This window comes from Lepisosteus oculatus, chromosome 17 (genome assembly GCF_040954835.1).
Source record: "Lepisosteus oculatus isolate fLepOcu1 chromosome 17, fLepOcu1.hap2, whole genome shotgun sequence".
In the NCBI taxonomy this organism is placed as follows: domain Eukaryota; kingdom Metazoa; phylum Chordata; class Actinopteri; order Semionotiformes; family Lepisosteidae; genus Lepisosteus; species Lepisosteus oculatus.
In genome coordinates, this window is record NC_090712.1 from 15,077,127 (window position 1) to 15,085,885 (window position 8,759).

The window sequence follows — 8,759 nt, forward strand, 5'->3', positions numbered from 1 at the left end:
GCCAGGCAGTCCTACTATTGGCACAATGTGGCAGCCAATCAGTATGCTCAATGGGATCCAGTTACCTCTTTAAAAAGGCAAGACTCTCTCAATGTGAGACATGAAATAAAGGGCTTTGAGCTCACATTGTCAGTTAAGTAAACACCTTAATGGATAATGTGAACAGGTGCAGCAGAGCTCCTACAATATTCTTAACATTCATACTGTTTACAGTAGCAGGGTCAAATTTGGAGGATGAATGAGATTCTTTTCTCATGAAAGCTGGAACCATAAAAGGAATTCCTCTGAACTGATAATACTTTTCAGATTTGTTTTTCCTTTTTGCCAAAAAGGTCTGTTTCTGTTAAGTGTTAGAAAATCGGTCATTCTCACCTTTCAAGTCAAAAGATTCATATTTTTGTGTTACCCCTTAAGTTGTATTTATTACACGTCATCCCACAGCACAGCAGTCCAAAGGCCTTAATGTTCATGGTTCTCATTTTAACTGGTGTTTCATAATCAGACACAGACCTTTAAGCAATTAAAATGTTTCTTACTGCAGCTGTTTCATTTGGTAACAAACATGTAGACAGCGTGACTGTATCACATAAGGGTAGGTTTTTGTAACTGTGGACCTAACCTTGGAAAGCTTAGATCTAAAGATTCTGGTTTGCAATTCAAACTTTGTTTAAGGTCACCTAAAATGCTGGTGTAAAATGCATCTCCTCAGCGTCTTCTTTCAAAGGTGTGAACAACCTTGTGGAAACTGGATAACAGTGTTGACCTGTGCCAATTAGGGCTAATCTAATATCCTGCTTGACTAAATTAGAGTAAATAGCGTAGCCCAGGGAAGGGGAGGGTAATGGAAGTGGGCAGGATTTGCTTGAGGATTAACAGAATTGCAGGGGAAAAGTTAAGTATTAAAGTAAACAAGCTTGTCATTTTTAGGTGTCACTGGGAAAGTTCCAGAAGCCCTAAACTAGTGTTACTTGTTCCAGAAACTTCCATGTAGCATTACCTCATTATTTCATTGCCAGCACTCACTTCCTCATTCAATGTTTAACTTTTCTTGCTTTGCAATACAAACTGTGTAGGGGACAATAAAAAGTGAGTGGTCACCCTGAAATGCATAACAAAATCTACACATATTTAAAAACACACTTTGAAAAACTTGTGGACTTCTGACTATGAAAAGTGGTCAACAAGGCCAGTGTGTCCATTAGCCGTGCAGTTGGTGTTCAAAGATTGCTTTGCTGTTGCATAATAAATGTTGACGTTTTTGGCCATTATTGCTTAAATGTTCGGGAAGATATTCTGGTACTTTCAAGAAATATGTAAGTGAGTAAGATCCTTGGAAAAATTAGCTATCACCAGATGTCTGGTAGGTAATGCCAGATGTCCCCCCCCCCCCCCTCAAATGTAGCCTTTTTTATGTTCTTAAGAAAAAATTGTCAATTGGTCAAATCAGTCTTAGGGTTAGCCATTGCTGGTGAAATGGAAAGCTACGAGAATCCTGCAAGTAATTAGCCCTGTTTATCACTGCTCCAATTAGAGTTTTTAAAAGCACAAACATAAAGGCCTAAAGGGAATTTCAGAAACAGGTACTGTAAGTTAAAAAATGCAGTCTCTTCAGACTAAGCCTAGATGATTATGGGAGAACATGATATAAGAACTCAAAATCTTGACAGGTAGGTATGGATAAAGTCATCCCAAAGTATTACTTCATACCATGCAGAAACAAGGGTTCTAATGGATGTTAGAACCAAGTGTATTAGGACAGAGAATGGGAGACATTTTACTTGTGAAACAAATTGCCAAGTAGTGTTGGTAAAGCTGAACTCTTCCTATATTCCCTTTTCATGTTCTAAATTTCCAATATTTGACAAGTAAGCATTAAAGATAAATATGAAAATCTCTAAGACTGGGGGTCTCCAAGCCTGAAACCAAATACCTTTGTTTCCCAGTATGAGCAATAATGGTTATTCGACAATAACAGAATCAAATGGGTACTATGAGTTGAAGGACTTCCACTTATTTTAAGTCTTATTTTAGAATATCCTAGATTATTTCTAAACATTGGAGCACAGTTCAGGGGCATGAATCCCATCCCGTCAACAGCTGTAGGCATTTGAAAAGTGTTGAATTGGTCGAGTGAAGTACAACTGAGTCAATAAAAGCAGAGGTGGAATGAAGACCTGCAGACACTATGGCCTTCCAGGACTGCAGTGCACTTTAGATATTCAACGTTTATGTCTTCAATTTGCTGCTATTTACCCAGTAAAGCATGCGCAATCTACTTTCCTTTCATTTGAGATAATCCCTGAAAATGATGAGTACCATTTAAGACATCTATAGTTCGCTCAATAGACTGAAAGGAATAACAAGCTACTGTATAATCATGATCAATACATTATTACAGATTCAGATTTGTCAACAACATAGCAAGCCATTAAAACTGGTGAATACATGTGAAAAATATGCATGGTCGTGTTTTCTCAGATCATATAAGTTAACTGATGTGCAGACCCATTGTTTTCCAACTAAACCTGAAATGGTAACTCAATCTGTAACAAAACCTTTCAAGTCAATATCTGGTGAATGTAAGAGGGGGACTCATGAGCAACAGTTACTACAATGAGGTTCTTCATGGCAGTTCCCAATAGAAAGAGGCAGGCTTTTCCAGTTCAGGGCACAGGGAGAGAGCTGTCATTGTCACCAGAACTGGTAAGGGGATCACTCAGGCTGCAGCACCATGAACTTGAGAAGCCTGTCTGACTGTTTGAGAAAGGCTGAGCCTCTTTCTGCAGAAAAGGGGCTCTGTATTTGTGAGGTCAGTAAAGGACAGCCAGGTGTGGGGGGAGAAATGAGAACCTAGTACCTCTCATACCTTAGCCGTGTACATCTCTATCTTGCATTAAGTCTCAAGTGTTCTTACTTTTATGTAAAATATTAAATGTATGGATCAATACATAAGCTTGCACTATAATTACGCGAGTTGTAATGTTTCAAAAGTCAAATAGAAAAACAATGTTTACATTAATAAGTACCTTTCCAGGATAAACGGCAGCCAAATTTCCTTTTTACAAAAGTGTTCAAGTAAGCAAACACTCAGTTTCAAACCACCAACATACAACTTTTGTTTTTCAGCTCTTCATTAAAGACCTAGGCTATATTTTCTCAAGCATCCTAAACTCAGTCTCGCAGGCCTGTAAGCCAGCTCAATCCAAAACTGGGAACATCCCCACTTCACAGTACAGCTCTAACACACACTCTCCTTCCAGTCTGGATTCTAAACACATGCATCTGTCTTTTGCTCCTGGCAGTTCTTATAAATCTTACAATTAGCCCAGAGGTATGACCAACCACAAACAGAGCCAATCACACCAGTTCTTTTCCTTCATATGGAAAGTCACTCTTGCTGAATTCTAATTACTCATTAAGAGCAGCTCTATATCATTGAACAAGTTCTTTCAATGAACAGTCAGCTATCCTGATACAGTACAGTGACCAATTTGGAAAAAAGTTAAAATAATAAATCACACCATTATTCTCTATCTCCGAAGCTTCATTCCAGTTCGTATTGGTTAAAGCTATGAGGTAAAGTTGTTACATACTGTATATTGTTGTTATCTCAGTAATTGCTAAAATGAAAAGACTTTCTCACAACGTGGAGTCTGCTATTTGTTATAGTACAAAGACACTAAATGCAAATGTCACTTTACAGAAAAACAACATGTAAAAATCCAACGCAGGTGTTTTATCAGTTACAGATATTTTTTCAGGTTGTGAATACAGCAGAAGATCCAGTTCAATGAGTGGGATTCGATAACTGATCTGTAAGAGATCAATATAGGTGATTTAAAATGAAACCTATAAGGCCTTTGTGGTAATGGATGGTCTGTCAGTGATTACATACTTCATGGGTTCTTGATTTAAAAGCATGAGATTTTATTATTTCCATATATTAGCATTAAGATTGTGGTGAAGACCACGTGGTGTTAGAGGTCAAACTAAGTGCTTTACTTGATCATAGTTGTTAAGGTTCTTGAAAGGGGTACTATAAAAGATTAATTTTGCTAGTTTATAATTGCAGGTTTTTTGCATGTCACATTGTTGAATAGTCAAGTTAAAGTATATTCCACCAACCTAATGTTACAAAAATCATTTTTTTGCTCTGTGGTAATTGCCTATTAATTTTTATCATTTTTATAATTGCCTATGAATGTTTATAAATGATGATAAATCTGTGCTCTGATAAGACTGAATATGTTTTATCAAAAAATCGTTCCTCACAAGTGGACCAAACTGGACTAAAATCGATTCTTGTAAGAAATGTCAAACTCCTCTGTCTTTGAAAGAACATGGATCCAAGAAGACAAATAGCCCAAGATAAGGAAAGAAAGAGTGGGAGTGTGATGTGGGAGACATGGGGAGACAGAGATGGATGTCACACAGCTGAAAGGGGAGTCCAGGCTCCAGAGAGGGGAAGAAGGCCCGGCTGCTCCCTGTCACTTATTCCCAGCCTCCTAGGAGTGAAATTACATGCCTTGTCCGTCCTCACTGTTGGAAACCCTCCACCAACAGAAAAGGCATGATGGATGGGCTCCTCACCCTGCAGAGAGGCAGCCATCCAAGACAGATTAGAAAAACTCGTTCTATTTTGTTATGACACAGAGACCAACTAATAACATCCTCGATCCTTATTAGGCAGCTGGTCCGAAGTGACATGTTGTTCAGTCACTACTTGAGCTATTCAAGTAATACGATGTTTGAGGAACACATACAGTAAAATATTGTTCTAATGAATTTCACACTCCGTGCTTTCTGATACTGTGCATTAAACAATGTTGAATTGGTCCTCCAGAACACTTTGGGAAGATAGAGCATAATAACACAGACAAACCAGCCGACTTGATTGAGAGCTTCTTTGCAAATGTGTGGTCCAGATCATTATTTATTTAAAATTTTACATTATTATATTTGAGCAAAGTTACTGCACATGGAAAACAGTCACATTTTAGATTATATCCATTTCCTTATTTAAAAATGCAATATTGCTTTTTGTTTTGGATTTTGAAGCCAATGCCAAGCAAATGTAAAACAAATGCCTGCCTGACAGTTTCCAAAGATTTTCTAATGTCTTTAGTAATTATTTATTTTTCTATGGCAAGACGTTGTTAAACATAGAACTTGTACAAGAAAAGGTAATAAATGCTGCTGTTCAGTTTTTGATACTGTGCATTAAATTGACATCAATGTCTTGAATGGCCGTGAAATACAATTTCAGGCTTTTTCCATAATGCTCTTTACAAAATTTGCAGCTCTGGAAAATTTCTCTAAAAACATATGGACAAACATTTTGGGAAACATTGCACTGAAGTCTTCTGCAAAGAGAAGAAGAGTTTATATAAGACCTTGAAAGTGATGTCAACCATTTACCTCTGAATGGCTTCAGTTAAAATAATAAATATTCTTCAAGGGGCTTTCTGTAGCCTTGTACAGTCATGTTCCAATACAAGCAAGATGCTGTTTTACAAAATCATCCACTTTAATACCGAGCAGATGAAGACGCCAAGGGAACAGGGCAGGAACAGTTATGTCAGGGGGTTAGAAGAGAAGAGCTCTTGAGGATAAAGATCTCTCACTGATGAATCTGAATTAGCCTAATGTATACACAGGACTTGGTTGCAGCACCCATGGCTGCTTTGGTATATTTGCTGTGTTTTGTCTGGGATATGAAATAAAGCCTCTGTGGTTTCTCGGCCTGGCCACCCAATTGGAAGGCATGCCTACATCTTAATTCTGTTGCTTGGCAGCTGACATGAAGTGCAGTGGCACAGACAGATGGAGAAGCATCAGGAGGGCTGTATCCGAGCCAGGAGCCCCAGTGGATGTGTCATGGCATCACTGGCACTGACAGGGACTAGGCCAGCTGTCACCACCCTTGAGTGCTCAAGTTGAGGCCCCCCTGACAGACAGACAGGAATCCCACCCGTATGCACACACCCGTGCAGTCTGTACTAACAACCGAGTCACACTTGCAGCCAACCACATTTGAATTCAATTAAACTATTCTCTGTTGGATAAACAATCATGCTTTTTGGACTGCTAATTATATTAGTGGAAGGCCAATTTGCAGTCATTCAAAAAATCCTTCTTTATGCTAAATCGCCTTCTAATCTTCATAATGATAGTTTCTGAATAACTATAAAATATTATTTTATTAGTGTTTTGGAGACAGCGTAGAAGAAATGATGCACACTGCTGTATATTGATTTCTCAATCAGAAAGCTTTTCTTCACTGTAGACACAACTGTTTTGAGTGCCCTGACCACTTACCAGTAAAACCCATTCACCTGGCCTGCTCTGATCTGAGTAAACTGCTTAGGTTCTAGGAGTATTTATGATTGGATCCTTGCTTCCATGAAGTAGAAATGTGTTGTCCTGCCTCAGTACAAGAAGGAAAGAATGTAGAAAAATGCTGGATGAAGTTATAGATATATTTTATAGAATTAACAATGCTGTTATATTCCTGTTAATCACTTCCCATGTCTTGTATGATAAAAGAAAGATGTGCATGGCAATTTTGATTAATAGCCACACTTTCTTCAGTGGGTCAGGGATGGCAATTTTTCCCCATATTTCTTGAGTGGGGGAATGACTGGGATATCCCTGAGAGATTTAGGGTGGATGGGGTGGGCGTGGCTCTGGAAGTGTGCTTTCAGCAAGTGGACACATGTGGCAATACCCTATAGCTCAGAGGAAACTGAACAAATACGTCCTCATGTGTCCTTCTAAGTGAAGTACGTCTGTGCTCTGCTTTCCTATTCTGTGTGTAATTATTCAAAATGGAAAGGGGGAGGGGAAAGAGGTTGTTTAGTTTGGATTATTGTGAGGTCAAAACACAGGCAGTGGTACTCTGAACAGACACCGCCAAACTGACTTACCTCAGATCTATTTGTGATTAGGAACTATACGTACTGTTCTTTCACTCAGTGTATCCTCATGCACACTACTAGTTTGGTCAGATAAATAGAAGGGTGGGCTTTATAGCAGACAATCTGAATATGGTTATGCTGAACTAATATGATCACCATGACTGTGGCTGAAAAAGTTCCCTTGGTCCACACTCAAGCTTCAGCTCAAAAGAAAATTAAAAACACTCCACTATGTCCTGTATTCAGTAAGAATTTTATAGTGAGGGTGTCAGTGTAAGACATTTAGGGTAATTAGTTGTTTAGATAAAATCACTTTTGTTTTTTTAAAGAATAGGATGATGCAAATGGAGCAAATGTAACTAACTGAAACTAGAGTCAACAGGCTGCTGAGACTCAGAACAGGCACCTGTTCTGTCTGTGTTGCACAACAGGCTGAGTACCTTGTTACAGAGTGTTAAGAAAGGTATATTTCTGCTGCAAGTGTAGTGGTGCCCCTCTGAGGAACAGACCTGTCATTCTTTTTTAAAAGTGTTAAAATATTTTCTGAGAAAAATGAGTCTTGCACTACACTGGGAGTGAGCGCTGCAGAACAGTCGAGCTGTTGTAAAATAACCTAGTTTTTATATTAGTGCAAATATTTTCAGTGAACGTTCCTGAAATGTGATCTGTATAAAGATGTAATATGAAAAAAGTTGTAAGTGTTCATTTGGTTCAATACTTTTTATACCTTTTAAAGACCTAACCATAGTTTGTTTGATAAAGAGGTCTTATCTGACCATTTTGGCTGTCTGATGATAGTAGCACATTGGGAAAAAAAAGGAAATACAATTTATCCATTATCCTGGGCTACATCATCCTATGCAAAAGACAGGACTAGACTCTGGACAGAACAATAGTCCATTTCATGGTGTACGTGTACATACAGTAGGGACAATTAAGAGGCACCAATTCATGTGGTCAGCATGTCTTTACCAAGTGGGAGAAAACCTGAATATCTAGAGAAAACCCACATGAAAAATGGAGAGAACATAAACACCACACAGAAGACCCCCCAGAATCTAACTCAGGACCCAAAGACCTATAAGACAGCTGCTATGTTACCCACCATGCCCTTGTGCCCCTACGTTGGTGGACTAATACATAAGTTGTAAATAATTTCTCACTTGTATCACAGCTTGGAGTAACAGAATACGGGGAAGAGCCCTACCGATCCTGGAATTCTTGAAATACACTACTGAGGGATCTTTTTAAAAGATGTTGCCTTCAGGCAAAACCTAATAGCTGCTTTCATTTCGAATCTTTACAAGGAAAATGTCAACAGAATGCTACACTTTGCTGAATAGTAATGGCTTGGGGCAAACTAATTCTTTCAAGTACGACTCTCAGAGCAGCCTGCTGCATGGAAACAACAATGTTTCTATTCAGGGTCCGGCTGTCTCCACCAGTGCTGCTGTGCTATGTGGGACTTCATGGCTTATTACAATCAAATAATCATGGCATTGACTGTGGGCACCGTGTTGCTATCACTGCCATCTGGTGACTGGGGGGTTTAAGAGTGACTTATGATGACCAGGCTACCAAGCCCCCGGGATCTTTATACCCAGCTATGAAGAGTGGCACTGTTTTTAAATTGAAGTATAGCTCTGCAATAAGCTGAGATGAATGAGCCAGTCCGACTGACAAATGAGTTCCTTTCACTTATAACAAACAGCCCTTTTAATTGGAAACACAAATCCCTGGCTACGACCCTGGGTCTTAACACCTAACAGGTTTTACACACTAATAGCATTTCGTAGCTTTACCCATACCACTGCTCACCTTCGGGACGGATATCTGACAGAA